The 17,122-nt window shown below is 44.9% G+C and overlaps 1 protein-coding gene and 1 non-coding gene across 3 annotated transcripts in view; one reads left to right on the top strand and one right to left on the bottom strand.

The window, feature by feature from the left end:
• cntn5 (contactin 5) overlaps positions 1-17,122 on the bottom strand; it is a 68,733-nt gene that overhangs the window by 44,559 nt on the left and 7,052 nt on the right. The window contains exon 1 of one of the 2 annotated variants that reach the window (XM_049725255.2): positions 533-847. The exons of the other annotated variant lie outside the window; for it this stretch is intronic. The gene's annotated coding sequence lies outside the window, so the exon portion shown is untranslated. Of the gene's footprint in view, positions 1-532; positions 848-17,122 lie in introns of those variants that run through there. 2 annotated transcript variants of the gene reach the window in all.
• trnar-ccg (transfer RNA arginine (anticodon CCG)) lies at positions 10,448-10,520 on the top strand. The gene has a single exon. It is a non-coding gene; the product is annotated as a tRNA-Arg (tRNA).

Raw genomic sequence — 17,122 nt, 5'->3', positions numbered from 1 at the left:
CATAGCGACCAAGCCTGATGATGGCCGGTATAAAATGTCTAGGGAATAAAGAATACTGCTGGTTACAAAAATAAAAACATTCTGTGGCCTTAAAACTAACTGCCTCTAACATGGAACGCAAGCAAGGCAACACTGCAAAATTAAGAAGCCATCAAATTGCATACTGGTTGGACTACAAGAACACCTGCAAAAAAAAAAAAAAAAAAAAAAATCCCGAGCACTCTTGCGCGAACTCATCTGCATTAATTGCACACCCAAGCCACTCTCATTGTGCACCTAAGTGTTCCGATGTGTTGATGTAGGTGGAAAACGATCGGTTGTGTATCCAAGCTTTTCAAAGCAATTCACATTTCCATCTTTCATTCGATAACGAGCAAGTTCATTAACTCCAGACAGGAGCAGCAGGTAAAAAAAACAAAAACAAAACAATAAGTCAGAATATTATTATCATGACGCGATCGTTAATTTATCATTTTTACTCGATTTGGATGAAACAGTTTCGCAACACACAAAAAAAAGTGCTTCGACTCACCGGGAAAGCAGCGGGTACGGTCCGCCTCCCTTCGCCGGGCTCCTCGGCTCCTTGAGCGGACCTCCGCCGCCTCCACCGTCGCGTCCACCCTCAAGCCGAGAAAATGACCAGAGAAGTCCGAGAAGCTTCTCAGCGGGTGCCCACGTCCATTCCCGAAATAGTAGACGAGCTCTCCGCCACTTTTGAGTCCCACTGGTACGGTTTCGGTTCAAGTCCGCTCGTGTCAGCTTCCGCCGCCGTGGCCGGCTAGAGTCCCTCTGCAGGGCTGCATCCCAGCCGCTGACTGACTGAGTGAGGCAGGCAGGCAGGGAGGGAGTGGGTGGGTGGGTGGGGGGATTGGTGGGTGAGTAGCGAGGGAGGACGGGGGTCCTCCACCCGCTGCGAGTGAGGGAAAAGGAGTGGCATACCGCCCCCCCTCCCTCACGACACCTTTGGCCACTCCTTGTTGGCACCGTAAGATTATCATGCTGATGATTCAAATATAATGCTCGTTATAATAATTTTATAGGGACAACAGGTTTCCAAAAATGATCTTAGAAGCAATTAATCGTCAGGGACGGTTCGAGTTTTTTTTTTTTTAAAGGGGCTTTGATTGATCTATGGGGGCGGGGAATAATGAATACACAATAAATCAATTATTTTCTGCAAAATCCTGACTGTGTGAAGCAATTAATTTCCTTTGATTAAGGTCAAACATGTCATATTATAAATGAAACATTGCTGCTGAACACATGCTTCAATTACACTCTGGAGGCATAGACGTTAGGAGTAGTCGTAAAAAAATGTATACTTAAATGTGTCATAATGGATCCATATTGGAATTGATATAATATGTACTTTTGTCTCGTAAAACTATTCATGAAACGCCCAAATTTCCATGTGCACCTAAATGCAGGCACTCAAGAGACATTTTATATAATTAAATATTTGTGAAATTTTTTAACGAGACGCTGAAAATCCATTCATGCTCGTAATAGTCTTACAAAAATATGACTGTTTTCGAGGCATTGTTCGTTCATTTTCTCTTCAGCGTGACCTTGATATACTTTTTGCGAGCTGGAGTGTCAAAGTAATTTTCATCACAGCCCCTGTTGTAGTTACGCTTTCCCTCAGAGGGATTTTAAGACTATGCGAATCACATGAATGGAAAAACCTAATCAAATAATTGCAATGAACACAATTACCCTTGTGTTTTCATCGCTACTGGATGAATGGCAGGATGGATTGATGGAAATAAATTGAATTTAAAATCAGAGTCGGAAAATTGGAGCTGGCTCGGGCATCTGGTTGGAACACGAAGTGGCTGGGGAAACGGAAGTCGGGTCTGCTGTTTCGCGGTAGCCATTTTGGGATAGGTTCTCGACCAAAAGCCAAATCAAACATAAAGTAGACCCACTATTTTATTTTTTGAGTGGAACACACAAATAAAAAATGTGGCTAGCCAGATTTGGTTCTTTGGCTTTAAGTTTGACAGCACCAGTCGGCGCTCGGGTCCTCTCGCCGCCCGTCGTTAACGTTTTCAAACTAGCGGATATCCTGTAGAGCCGCTCCCTCTGTTTCTGGCATCACTTAACAAGCTCCAGTTGCCTCCGAGCGTTTGACTGACATGGCGGAGTTAACGGCCTATCTTTGTCCGCCATCATTAATTAAACAGTTCCCGCGACGGAGCGCGTTTTCTATTGCGCAAATAATCAATTCGGGCGCTTTCTTATCGGCTAGTTGATGGCAACTTTTGAGGAGCGATAATTAGGGGTCTGTTTTTTTACGACGTTACTGATATCCTTTGAGAATTTTGCAAATCGCAGGCGGCGAAGAAACACATCACGGTCCGCATTGTCGGCGGTGTCTTTAGCTTGGTAGTTAGCGAGGACGCGACTTTCAAAGTCTTGCAGATGAAACGGTGTTTCCCCTTTGCTGTTGTGCGCCAAAACTGCTCCATTAAACGTATCGTCATCCTTTGAAAGCATCGTCTCCGTGGTGCGAACATAACGAGCCAGTACCAAAAAAATTGAGGAATCGTTTTAAACTGGACAATAGGAGAATCAGAAAAGTCCCCACGTCACGCAAATAACGCCATTACAGATGACAGCTGATAGGGAGGATACATTTGGCTGACATCAACAAGAATAGCAATTATCTTAGCAAAGATGTTTTTGCTTGAGAGTGTTTGGAGCTGCTTTTTGTAGCCACGCTTTTTGGCACGTCGGGACATTTATCCGCCTTGAGGAAAAAATTGGTCTCTGTAGTAGTGGCAGCTTTTCGCAAAGTTCGCTACAGTGTCTCCAACGCAGACGTGCCAAAGTCAAGTTGTATTAAATTTGTTGCTTTTGTTAGCAAGGATTCCTCAATTTGATTGTTTTAAATAAAATTACTTTCTTAAAACATTAAATGGGAGCCTGTAGTCTTACCTAGGAGTCACAATTATTTTTTGGCCTTTGACGCATTTTACCTGCTAAGTCCCTTTTGAAATATCACAAGCAAAGAAAGCTACGCTAACCTCGGGCTCAGGCTGTCATGCGGTATAGAGCGGGTTGTTAGCCGCCAGACGACAGCAGCCACACGTAATTAAAGCGAGCGGCGTGCATTTTGCAAGCGGCTTAGAAATAAATTAGAGGCTGACCGAAAGGGTTGGCGTGTGGGAAGCAACTTTCTTCCCAACTTGTGAACATCACAGAGAAGCGTATCCTCGAAGACCAAACACGATTTTTCTTTTTTTTTTTTTTCAAATGTCGGTCATTTGGGATTTTCTGAAGTGAGATCAGTTCTACGTGTTTAGTTGTCCTCAAGTTTTGATCAAAAAAAAAATGTCAGTCAAATAACAAAGGGACCATATGGCAGTTGGCAGATTCCAGACTGAGAACGTTCCAGAGCACACTTAAGATGCACATCAATCTAAAAAGCAACAACAACAACACGGAGTGTCCCTGTTACGTAATCCTTCCACACGCGCAATTTCACACTTCCAGCCAACACAAATTTCTTGACATCTGCGACGGGCGACACATTTGCAGAAAAATCTACGGGGAGTGAAAACGTCAACATTTAAGACGTGAGGCTTCTTCGGCGGTGTCAGTGCCAAACCGAGACAGGAGGGGGAGAGAGAAGCAAAAAGTACAAAATGTCAGGAATATTGTGAAAATGCACTCCAGCGTGAGCTCATATGTGTGTTCAATTTGTCGAGCGTGTCTGTCTTTCAACGTTTAAGCGTGGGCTAAGAATTGTCGTTTACGCCCGTGCAGATGGCGTGTAGCATTAACATGCTTAGCAAATGCGAGCATTTTATATTTATTGCTCAGCAGATGCCGACTATATAGGCGGCGGTAAATTAGAATTTGTTTGCGAGACGGATGCTTTTCATTATTGGGAGCATCCACATCTGCTTGCTTTCCACACGTGCAGCTGCAAAGAGTCACTTTGCGGGATATTCCTGATGTGCGGGGAAATAACAATTGAGTAAAAAGTTCAACTGTATTATTTTGTATTATATTGTATATTGTATTAAATTCACATTATGGCGGTTTATTAGGAGGGATGGGCGTACATAAAATAAACGCGGCCACTGTTTTTATTCATCCGTGACCGTTGCTGTTTACAACTTTTGGGTTAGCAAGCGGGCTATGAAATACAACGAACGCTGGTGTGCCTCACGAGAACATTTGCATAAACATCATGTCAACAAAACAATGCAAACGCAGTCAGCAAAACATCACCGATGTACATTATTGCGCACGGTAGACGCATAGGCCACAAACGCTGCATCAATAATTCAAGCGTTGCAATGATGGCGGAAATGGGGAGGAAAAAAAAAACAACTCGGCGACTTAATAACAATGTATTATTACAGTAAACACTTCAAGGCCGTAAGCGTAAAACAGTAACATGAAAAACTGCAAGGACAGTCGTATGTTTGGCTGCACTCCCCAACCTTGAAACGTTCTAAACATATACCGAAAGCATACCTTCACTTCTGATTTGAACACAAAGTGCAAAGTATCTACCCCGCTCGGTAGCGTTTTGCTTAACCGACTCGTAAAGTTGGCCATCTGCCTCGGAGCTGTCTGCTTGAGAAATTGCGCGCGGCATCACCTCCGAAACACGCACCGCATTTATCAGCGCTCGTGCCAGCAGAAGGTTCGCGTCACCAATCATCGAAGCTCCCCATCAAAGTCGTCGTCCGCAGACAGTCAGCGTGACGCTGTCACAAATAATACAGTCCGACTTCATTCAGCCGGAACGGCGAATCGCCTTCATAATTATCGAGGCGTAATCGTATCCTGCGGCAATGAGTGTCACCGGAGAAGCTCCATTAGCCGGACGCCGTCACCAATTGGCTCGTCAACCGCAGGAAGCCTCGGTCGTGGGGTTTCAAGGTTTGCTTTGCGTGGAGAAAAACTTAAAGCAGGCTAGGCTATACCTAGCGACAGGAAGAACAATTAAAAATGATCTGAGAGAAGTTGAGTCAAGGAAGACATGCTACAACTAGGCTAGGCTAACCGGACAGTAGAAGCTAGCTTCTTGGCTATCGTTATTTCCCATCTATTCTGAATGTAATCATAATCAGCAGATCAGCCAAACTTGATATGCACTTTAGGACTTGGTTAATAGTCGGCATTTTGAACAATCATAATCGTCAAAAAAAAAAAAAAAAAAATCACAAACATAGCTAGTTCACAAAAAGAGAAAACTGTTCAAATTTGGCAGGGCTGTCTATTTTGATTTGGAAAATATTGTTTATGACAAACAACTCCCATTGGTCCAACATTGATGTATTTATAGTCGCTAAAGAAGGCTTTGTGGATGCTGTCAATCGCAGTCCTTGTGGGAGGATTCCTCATCTCTTGTGAAGCGTCCCATTTGTCCTGTAGTAATTCATTACCCGTTCACCCGGTAGTGACAACGACTCAATTCCATCTGGCTCACCGGTTCCCGGGGGCCTGCCAAGCCTGGAATAATAAGGACAGCCAGCAGGAAACATATTTGCTCACCTATTACCCCGATAACAATGCCATGATTGATTTCTGTTTGGATTATCCTCGTGTCAGCGGGCCGCCAAGAGCCTCTTTAATGGAAGCCGGCCGGGGCCCTCTTTCTACCTTGTGTCCAAGTTCCGAATCACAGGAGATAAACATGGCATAAAGCGGAAGCCGCGTCGTCGTCGTCAAAGCCCGGCGGTGACAATCGCGTCGAGCTGTCACGCCGGGTCGCCGGGCGGTCTTGCCGGCACATGAAAGTCAGTACGGGGTCGACAAGGAGGAGCTCAGTCGTCAAGGTTACCGAGACAAGAGGAATTGTCAGCGCGCTTACCGGCAAAGCCGAGCGACTCGATTGAATTTGGCTGAGGTCTGTTGTTTTGTTTTCGCCGCCACTTTGCAAGCGGACGAATGTGTCGCAAGACAGCCGAGCTAGGTCGGGTCGCTGCTCGCTGCCATCGCTCAATTCTACAAGCCTCCATCCCGTTTGTTCTAAAACCTTCAAGAGTTAGTGTCCTGAGCAAGACTAACTATAATCTACAACAAAACAAAAAAAGTCCAAGGGCAAGGTAAGATTGAATTTCAAGTATCTCCAGTTGACATTTATTTGATCTTCTTGACCAGTCACAGTGCTGTAGCAAATATCTTTAAACTCCGCCAAGGTCAAGCCATCAAACTTGTGACTTTTAACATCCAAAAAGCGTCTGTTCATGTTCCGTTCATCAAAAGCAAACCTTCAATCCGACTTTCCCACCACTGTTGACTTTCTGGCAAATTATAGTGCCTGCAAACAAATCTGCCTTTGTTCCTGCCATCCAGGACAGTAGCGGTACAATTTGAATCACCAGAGTCGTAAAATTGCCGTGCCCAAATGGTCGCGGGCGTTTAAATGCCATCGGGCCAAAACAGAATTCTGGCTCGATGACACGATTGCGACCTACATATAAAGCACTTTGGTCATAGCGTGTACTTGAAACTGTCCTGTTGTTTACACTCTGAGGACATTGGTAAAAGCTAAAGTGCCCCTACGGGCATAAACAGGGTTTCATAGAAAATGCTCAGTGGCACAAAGTAAAAGACCCGCTGATATTATAGACTTTCCCGATAGGTCGTGCTGGCTTCAGAGGAAGTGCCTGACAGCTGGGCAAACGTCGGCCTCCTATCCCTGCAGGGGGCAATCGACGGGGAGGGGGTGGGGGGCATCCCGCAGCAGCACTTTGAAAGCACCCTTGATCACGCGTGTATGCCGCTTCAGATAAGCACACGCAAGACATGACTTTCCCCGCGGTAGCCGTCACTTTGCGTTAACGTTCGACGTCTCAGCTTTTGGGAGTTCGGGTAAATTAACGCGGCCGATGGACCGATTGGAAAATGAATCGTTTTGAACGTATAACAAAGCATATGGAGGCAAATTCCAGATTTTAATTGTTGATCGGATTGAGCAAGACTATCAGGAGTGATTTGTAGTCAAGAAGAAGGTATTACACTTTCCATCATCTTCTCTCCTTGACAGCAAATATCTTCTTTTTTTTTTTTTGGGGGGGGCATCTTGGATGTGCGCCAGGTCTGCTAGAATTGATTAACAGTGGTTCTAATTCCACAGGAATGCTGACACGCCGCTCGGCGAATAGCGCGTCCTGAAAAACACGCTTCTTAACGCTCTCATCATCACGACGGGCCGCTCTGCGCAAGTTAATGAATAAGTCATCGGGAGGCGATCGTGATTGATGTGTCGGAAATAAACAAGCAGCCAGAATTACCGTGCTCGCCAAATAGTTTGTTTGGCTACTTAGTATTCCGTTTGCATTTCAAACCAAACTTCCAGATTATTGGCGATGGATCCGGTAGATTACTATTTTTTATGCTAGTAAATGCTGTAAATTCAATAAGTGCTAATAACGAGCTGATATGATTTGAACTTTATCTGAAGTGGGAGGAAAAAAGGAAGTGGAAAAGAAAAGGGGAAAAAAAAAAGAAAGCTTGGGGTCTGCGAAACAAGACAAAACGTCTGTTGGCAATTAGCATAAATAAGACAGCAGGTTGACTAGCTGGCTAAAGGCCATACGTGAAAAGACACCTCTTGTGCTAATCTGCATTTTTAGACTTAAAGGGGACAAATTATGGAGATTGGAGTTGCTAATAGCTTGCATACAAATAGCTCTCGCTGCAGTGCCTGCTCACCCGTCAAGTATTTTAAAAAAAAAAAAACATCTTATCCGCTATTATTCAAAAACATTTTCATTTCAAAACCATCTTTCGTGATAAATGGATTAGGAAAATTGGAGAAAAAGAAATGTAGATGCAGCAAAGACTCTTTAGCGAAGCTTTAGGGACGAAAAGTCACAGACCCAAAAATTGATGAATAACCTGGGACTAGTTAAAACTGTTCAAATACTTTAAAAAGACGAATGGATGCAGAGCTGAGAAAGAAGATGGGAGTGGAGGCCATAGTGGATGTGGTGAGGAGAGGCAGACTGCGATGGTACGGACATGTAGTGAGGAAGGACGAGAACGACTGGGTGAAGAAAGTTATGTCGTATAACGTAGGGGGAACAAGACCCAGTGGCCGACCTAAAAAGACCTGGCAGACGACCGTGTCAGCCGACATGAAGGCACTCGGCATCAACCACGAGATGGCCATGGACCGTTCCCGGTGGAAGAAAGCCATACCAAGAACCCAGTCCAACCCAGCGGTACCTGGAAAACGGACTTTAAACCGATGATGATGATGATGGTCATAAAAATTGCTTGTAATATTTAGGTTTAAAAAGTGAAGACAAAATTTGTCTTTGCGGGCCACGTAAAATGATTTGGCAGGCCGTATCTGGCCCCCCGGGCCTTGGATTTGACACCATGCACTAAAACAAAACACCTGGAACGGTTTGGCAAGGCGGGAAGACAAAAACAAGTATAATTTGTCTCCTTTAAAGACCATCTCAAATATGCAAACCCCATCTTGAGCAGTAATGTAGCAGCAAAAGGTAATATCTTCTAAAAGAGGAGAATTCACACAGCGGCAAGCTGTTCAAATGGCTCCGAGTTGCATTTGTGCCCTCGGAGACACACTTTGGGATTAATAAGTATGGCTTTAAACTCATATTCAGGTTTTCAATGAGTATAAAAAAACAGCCATTATAGGTGATTATAGTGCAGCAAAGCTGGCGGGGCGCCGTAAAAGACCAGTCGGTCGGTCTGTCGGAGGCGTAATCTCAGCACAGGTTGGCAGTCGTGTGGGGCGACCTGAAGGTGAAAGTCTTGAGAGCCGACATTAATCATTGCCGAGGAAAGTGGCCCTAACGGTGTTTACATGGCCGCCGAGGGCTGGACTGTAACAAATGTGGCGGCCTAATTTTCCACACTAAGTGTCGAGCGTCAGGGGTCGTCTACAGCGTCACGTGATTGACGCCTGATTTTTATTTTTCTGATTTTATCTGTAATGGAAATTTACCAGAGGTTGTTGAGATTAACTGGCGTGAGGATTATGTGGGAGTCCTTGGGAAAAAGCCACTTATTTTTCTGGAACCCTCTGATGGAAAATGTTCCTGACTTTATCACGCCCTTCTGCTCTTATTTTGTTCGACTTCCTTTCCACCCTACCCCGACCCTGAGCTCAACCTTTAGCTTTTGATAGCGCTCCAAAGGAATTATTCAGCGTGACCCTCGGCGCTGTGACAAGGTCACGGTCTTACCGTCTCGCCTTTCTCGCCGCGTCTGTTCCCGACGCGTAATTGATCTGGTTAAGAAGCGTGGGAGGGAAGGTCACGGGTTGCCGTAGACACATGCTCTCCATCAGAATGACACAGGTGGCCCCCTCCATGTTTTTTTTTTTTTTGTCGATGAGCTCTAATTAGTTTGCGAGTCTTGATGAAACGGTGATCATTTCGGAACATGATTATTGCTGTCAAAATGATCCTGGTTGTCGTTATTATTGAAACATCGTTGAATTCTTTTGAAGCTGTTTTCTTGATTTTTTTTTTAAGAGGATGTGGTTTGCCAGATTAAGCCACCAGGGTGGTGCAACCCCATTTCCGAAAAGGCTATTTTTTTTTCTATAAAAAGTGGTGGACACAGCAGAAATCTTTAAAATTATTGGTAGAACTCTAGAGTGGTTTTGATTGGCACGCTGGACCCCGCCCCACTATTTTATGGTGTTCCACAGGGCTCACTGTTAGGGCCCCTGCTGTTTCCATTGTCGTTGCTGCCCCTAATTTATTGTTTTATGTGGGTTCCTGTATCGGACAGTACTACTAAGAGCTATGAAGCTTGATCCTTTGTGTTTTCTATCTGTCTGCAATAAAAGCTTTCAAATGCCTACAGCTTGTTTGTGGCACCATGAAGCTGTCAGATAACATCTGGTCAGGTATTTGCGCACTGAGGAAAATCTGCAAGTACATTTTAATAGGAGCGCGGTTGCTTTCAAGAAGGAGATGGATTCCGTAAAGAATGCAAGGTTCAATTTGCGCCTTCGCAAACGGCTTGGCTTCATTAATCAGCCCTGGATTGTTCTTGAAGGACGTTCAGCAGACTGAATCGAGCGGCAAGAGATGCGATGGAAAATCAGAGCAAAGATCTGAATGAATTTCTCCGGTCTGGGAATCAGGCAATGCAGCAGCAGCTGTTGCTGCTGCTGCTCGCAGTCCAATAGCCCAAATTGCAAATGAGACAATCGACTCGGCGGCCATCGAGAGGTTTTGTTGACAAGATGCTTGTTTATGATGTTTGCAGAGGATGTTAATGAAAAAGAATAGTTTCAGCATGCAGGATGAAGCTATGATGCTGTTTGCTCATTTTGGGATGAAAAACACATTTGTGTTGATAGAACAACTAAGTAGTATAAACAACATTTTTGATGGCTTTCAATTGTACAAAGAAAGAATGAAAACCATGAGCAGGCTGCCATTTTATTGTTCGTTATGCTACTTTGAACATTCAGAATCAAAAGTATGACCCAGTGGCCTAATGGAGAAGGCATCAGCCTCCGAAGCTGGAGGTTGTGGGTTCAAGTCCCACTTAGGTTGAGAATCTGTTTTTAGGTGATGCTACTTTGCTATAAAACCTGGAACTAACTTTCACTGACAACCCAGGTTAAACCAAGCTCCTTCCCGACAGGGTCTGGACCAAGTACCACAACATGTCTAGGCTAAAGCTAACCACAGATGCAGCATTGCTGGTTTCACAGATTAGCATCAGCTACCGGTGTTAGCCTCGGCTAACTGCCACGCTAAGGTATAAATTTACATGGTAGTTGTCAGTCTAGTTCTATAAAAAGGGGTTAAGCCCTGTCACAGCTTGGATTCTCTTTCAGCTCCTCCCCAAACAATCTGATCCTGGAGTGTGTTTTCCACTCGCCGTGTTGACCTTCTCTTCACTCGTGTCGTCTTTGACAGCAACACCGTGGGATGGCTATCTCTCTCTGAGCCTGAAGTGGGAGGTCCACGGCCCTCGACAAACCCCCACGAAAGAACCTTTTCCCCGATGCGCTCTCCCGACTCATCTCTGAACAAATATTTGGTCTCCGATGTTGTCAGGGTAGAGTAACTAAAAAGTGACGGAGGCATCTCTTTGGAGTCAATCCAGGCTCCTCCGGAGCGTGACAAATTCCCTCCCGCCGACGGCGAGGTTCAATGGCGTCTGTGTTGTCGCAGCTTCGGGAAAAGGGATGTACGTTACATTTAATCTTCGCTCGGCGGCTGTCAGTCAATGGCGCTCACATCCTTGTCATGTGGCGCACTGGGTCAATTCTTTTCACTCTTGACATCAGGCAGCGACAACAAAATGTGCTGACTGTCAAGACGAACGGAAAACGTCTACTTCGATCGGATAAAAGATGTCGGTACCGCCACAACAAATAACCAATACAATGATTTTGAATCCAAGACACCGAAAGCATTATTGGAATCAGATTTCAAACATTTAGTAGCTTACATTTACACACAGCTCCATCCTCAGTTATAAGAAGGTACACACATCGGGCAACAAAACGAACGCAGTTGTTTATTTTTATTGGATCGTATAAGTTATTGGTGGTTGTAAAATGATTTATCTTGGTCTCATTCTGTTCTCGACAAAAACCTGCCATTTGACCAGGGGTGCATATTACACCCATGAATATTGTACGTCCATATTTAGCCGTAATGCAAGTGGCAACGCCGCCTGTATGGAATTAATGCTCGCAATTCATTGGCTCATGGGAGCCTCCTGTGATAAATCATTCATGGAGTCGGAGCGATGCATTTAGAGGTAGTACGCGACTGGCCCCGGAGGAAGACTCATTAGTCGAGTTTGCTTTTGCCGCGAGGCCGCGCTATTCCGTGGGAGGAGCGGCAAAAACACCGGGTCGGGGGAACCGTGGGGAATACTGTCGCTAACATTCCGGGTGTCCCGCCATCATCGTCGAAACGAGAAGACGCACTCGGGATTTTAAAGCTCACAAAGGATGTAGGTGATATTGATTTATGGGCTCCTCAGTCTTTCGTCCTCATTCATCATGCTGTCGGCACACGAGCAGAGCTCATGTCAGTCCCAGGAGCCGGACTTCCTCTGTCTCTCGGCTGACCGCTTATTCTCATGCCGGCGTAGCGACTCTCGAGCATAACTCCCGTTTGACTGTCACGCGCTGGTGAAATATGGCCACGTTGTGAGCCAGATGCCCATTTTTTAACCAGGCTGCTAGCTTAATGCTAATGCTAGCTTGATGCTCCTCTACTTATTTGGTATTCATAAAAAGTTTGGCCGTCAACGACATCGCTGCTTTTATGGATGTTTTAGACTTTTGTTATCGTATCATAGATATGAACGTACTTTTGTATCAAAATTTGAGTACTGCGACAACACTAATTAGCGCAATGCTAAATAGCCGTGTTCCTTGCCCTTGGATGACTAATTGAGCATCACGATAAATCTCGCAAGTCTGCTCAAAATGTAATGATCACCTTGCTTGGCACTGCTCTCGTTATTATTTGCAGCGATATAACGTGATGACGATTTCAATTAGGCTTTGCTCTTCAATGTCACAGAATGAATACAAAAATCGGAGGAGAGGTACGTGAGCCATTACTTCTGTTTCGGATTCATAAAAGGACAGAAGAGGCCTCACGATGGTCTTCCCTACGCTCACAAGTGTCGCCTCTCATCTGAATATTACACGGTCTCCATCTTGACCGGCTTCTATAAAGGGCCCTGGCAAAGTCAACCCCAATTTATTTGGATGGACCCCAGCGGTAACGGGCTCATTCATATGCAAGCGCCGCATTATGTCTGTGCGTCTTGACTGGGGTTGTCACGGCGATCTCCCGGTCAGCCCGAGTGAATTAAAGACAGCGGCGGCGTTCGGATGAAGGGCCTTCTGCTCAATAATTCAAAGCCGAACACGCAAATGCTCGCCACTTCAATCATCACCTGCGGAGTGCAAAATCGTCTGTTCCTAAATTCCAAAATGATAGCATGATGCTATTCTTCCCATTAGCTACCTTTCAAGATTGTTATAATGTGTCATATTATTGCTCTCACAAATTTGAGTGGTTCTTCCGGCTCTCATCTGAATGTTCTCCTGCCGCTTGTTTTCCTCAGGTACTTCAGGTACATGCTAGCTAGCTTCATTTACATTTTTTGGTGTTTTTTTTTGGGCGATTGGCAACCGATCTATAAACCGTGTGCCTCGGCTCAATAAAGGCTGAGAAAAAAAAAAACGCGGAGCACTGTACAAGGACGGCTGACCGTGAAACGATCCGACAAGGAACGCAACCCTATGTCAAACAAGCTAACGGTTTTCAAAAGGAGAAGTCCGCATAAAGCCAAATTCAATCTATCAGCTCGCATTGTGGAACCAAAAGAATACTCACTGGCTGAAAGCTACTTTCGATTGTGCTGTTAAAAGCGTAGCTTCGCTATTTGTCACCCGCCAAGCGAAGGGGAAGGGAACGCACAACTGCAGAGGGGAGTATTTGCGGTACAGAGCAATCAATAAACGTATCAGTGGGCCACTTGGAAGTGCTGCCCTGCATCAAAGCCTCGGACTGCGGGGGGGCTTTCTAAGCCGCCGCAATGGAAAAGTGTGAGGAAGCGGCGATGCGCGAGTTGTTCTAAAAAAAGGACATGAGATCTAACAATGGTTAGATATGCAGCAATGCGCCAAGAAATCCGACAGTCGTCTGTGGGTTGCTCGGACCCGACCGGCTCTGTAAGTCGAATTCCCCCGGAGGCGTGTGGAGATCCAGAATAATCACCCGCAGCTCCAAAGGATGAAGTCGACGCAACTCAGCCTTTCCCTCCTCCAACCCGATGCGATTGTTTCCTTGGATTTACAGAGCGCGCTTGGCAAAAGCCGCCTTTCCGATTGTCGATCAATTTTATGCATAACGGAACTCGGGGCTGCTGTTCTAATTGTGTTTGCATTAGATCTCTTTTGGTAACACACCGGCAAACAGAGCTGAACCGCCCACTTGCACTCCATTGAACAAGAAAATAGGGCCCGGGCTTCGTTGGCAGCGGGAGGATAAATTTGCCGCTCTTCGGAAACAATCACACGTCTGGCAGAGCGCAAATGTTTACGGTGCACGGTGCGAATACGACGGGAAAAAACGAAGCATTTTACTAGTCGGAACGATTTCGAAATAGCTGTTGACATCTGTGCTAATGCTCCTGGGCTGACATTCGAGTTGGGGGGGAGCAATTAATCATGCGTCCAAATGCCAAGCGATGCGCCCCGTTGACTGCCCAGGTGCTTTGCACCGGTGCCCCAACAATAGCCGTCAACTTGGTGCATCCAGGTGTACTGCAGACACCCGTGGAGGGACGCGCACAGCAGCCAGATCCTTCCACGGAACGTCACAAGGTTGTAGCGCTCACTTGTGGCGGCTCGAGAAGCTTCCACTATAATCATGCCATCATATAAAGTCAACTCCTCGTTAATACGTTACGTTCCTGACCAAGCCCCCCCCAAAAAAGGCTCCACGCTCCTAACACAATATATAGCTAGCTAGCTAGATAGATAGCGAAATAGCCAGTTAGCCATCTAGATAGCTAAATAGCCAGTTAACCATCTAGATAGCTAGATAGCCAGAGCCATCTATGAAGATAGCCGTTAGCCATCTCGATAGCTAAAAAGCCAGTTAGCTAGATGGCTAAACAGCCAGTTAGCCATCTAGATAGTTAAATAGACAGTTAACCATCTAGATAGCTAGATAGCCAGTTAACCATCTAGATAGCTAGATAGCCAGTTAGCCATCTACATAGCCAGTTAGCCATCGAGATAGCAGTTAGCCATCTAGATAGCTAAATAGCCAGTTAACCATCTGGATAGCCAGATAGCCAGAGCCATCTATGTAGATAGCCGTTAGCCATCTTGATAGCTAAAAAGCCAGTTAGCTAGATAGCTAAACAGCCAGTTAGCCATCGAGATAGCTAAATAGCCAGTTAACCATCGAGATAGCTAGATAGCCAGTTAACCATCTAGATAGCTAGATAGCCAGTTAGCCATCTACATAGCCAGTTAGCCATCTAGATAGCAGTTAACCATCTTGATAGCTAAAAAGCCAGTTAGCCATCCAGATAGATTTTTATTGCTAAAAATGGCTACTTTAAGCAACAATTGGAAAAACCGTCAGCAACTTGAGTTTTTCTCGTCTTGCTTGTTGGACACATTTCACGGCGCGCTGCATTGTAACACCGCAACCTGCTGATTCGAAGGAAGTTGGCGTTTCACGCTCGGCGCTCAACATTCCGGAGACACGCTGCCCTCTATTGATTCACAGCATCAAAAAGCAGGCACGATAGCATGTTCACATTGCCAATAAATTGGGCCTCGGAGACTCGACGTATTCCGCGCGGCCCGTCTGATGTCGAAGTTTGGAGCTGCGGCCGCCAACGTGTGGGTGTTGCTTTCTCTCCGAGGTGAACGCATCGTGTAAGGAGGGGACGGTAAAAGAAAGCGCCGCAGAAATTTCTGGTGTAAGGAAAGCCAGAGGACATGATGCACCTGACATTCCCAACGCGCTAATCAACGGCGAGGATGATTAATAGCTCGTACCGACTGTTGTCCCCATGGTAACACGCTCCCGCGAGCGCACGTGTTTGTCTGAATACTCGCTCACTTCACTCCTCCACTTCAACAAAACCATGCATCAATAAATAGCTGCGCCAGTCTACGATGCGAGACTATTCCTTTCGTCAGTTATTAATTTATTATAATTTATTATAAAGCAATTTACTGATACGGGGTGACAAAATATTTTTTGACAAACTTTTTTTTCAACAAATTCGGTTCAGGAATTCATTAAAAAGTTCAAAGTTCAAATTTTGGAATAATTCAAATGCGAGACAAGAAAATGACAAAATAAATGACTTCGTCGTAAAACAAAAAGTTAAAACATATTGCAAATGCATTTTCATTTGCTATTCTTGTTTTTTATGATCTTATTTTGTTTTCCCCAACATGACATCAATAAATACGTCGGTGAAGAAATAAACAAAAACTAGGAAAATACTTACAATACTTTAAAAAATTGGCAAAACACGGAACTCTTAATACAAATTATTTAAAGGAAGGCATTCTGTTAAATGTGACCAAAACAAGAGAGGAAATTGCCCACATTGCAGATACGACCAAAATGCAAATGTGACATTTACATCAGCCAATTTTTGCACCGTTGCCATAGACGTGTCGATTTACACCCAAAATGTTCCCCGATTGCTATTCCGAACTTTTTCCTGTTAAAAACACATTTGGGAGGAAAAAGTGCGAAAAAGCGTGGATGTGTAAAACGCAGTTTGGAAATCTGCCATACAAGCTCCGCAACTGTTCTCACTGACATTTCCCGGTCGTTAAAAATGATCCGCGTGTCGTTCTGACCAAACGCTGAAAGGCAGTTTGACAGTTTGCTGAAACGAGTACAACGTCTCACACGGCTTTTGTTTCACCAGGCGCATGCTGTTGTTGTTGTTGTTTTTTTTCTTTGCTATGATTAAAAATGTGCTGACACGCCGGCTGCTTGTGGTTCACACAGTTTCCTGAAAAGAACCTTCGGCGTCACGCGCTGTTCCCACAAACTTTGTAAATCGCTCGGTATAATAAACTATGAAGCCACAATTCGCATATTGATGTCCATAAAAAGAAACAAAGAAGAGCCAGTAGAAATAAATTCTTACCAGAGGATGTCCTAAAAAGCTAAAAGCCTTTTTTTTTTTTTTTTTTTTTTTTTTAATCCTATCATAATTTTACGACGTCTTACAGTATAACAGTGCCGACGTGACATTCTGCGACCGAGTCGATAACTAATCTACGTCCTTGACGGCTGTTTGCTCGGGGGCATGATAAGTGCTCCTCTCTCTGGAGTGTGACACGGTGACACTTTTGTAGCGACGCGGCTTTTTAAAATTTAAATACAGAAAAGCCAGCGTACGCAGAAGTCGCTCTCACTTGGTGACCCCCTGAGTAAGCTGCTCTTATTCTTAGCAGAGGATCAAATAATATCTGTCTACAGGTGTTGCGCCACCATTTGTGTTCAAAAGTTCATAAGGTTAGAACGCGGTGCTAAAGATGCTATTTGTTAGCCCATCTGAGGCATTTTGCATTACGCAAGTGCTATCAGGAGTTGTTTGAGCCCAGATGAGTTTCAAGAGC

Source organism: Syngnathus scovelli, chromosome 7, assembly GCF_024217435.2.
Source record: "Syngnathus scovelli strain Florida chromosome 7, RoL_Ssco_1.2, whole genome shotgun sequence".
In the NCBI taxonomy this organism is placed as follows: domain Eukaryota; kingdom Metazoa; phylum Chordata; class Actinopteri; order Syngnathiformes; family Syngnathidae; genus Syngnathus; species Syngnathus scovelli.
This window is presented reverse-complemented; position numbering and strand designations above follow the sequence as displayed.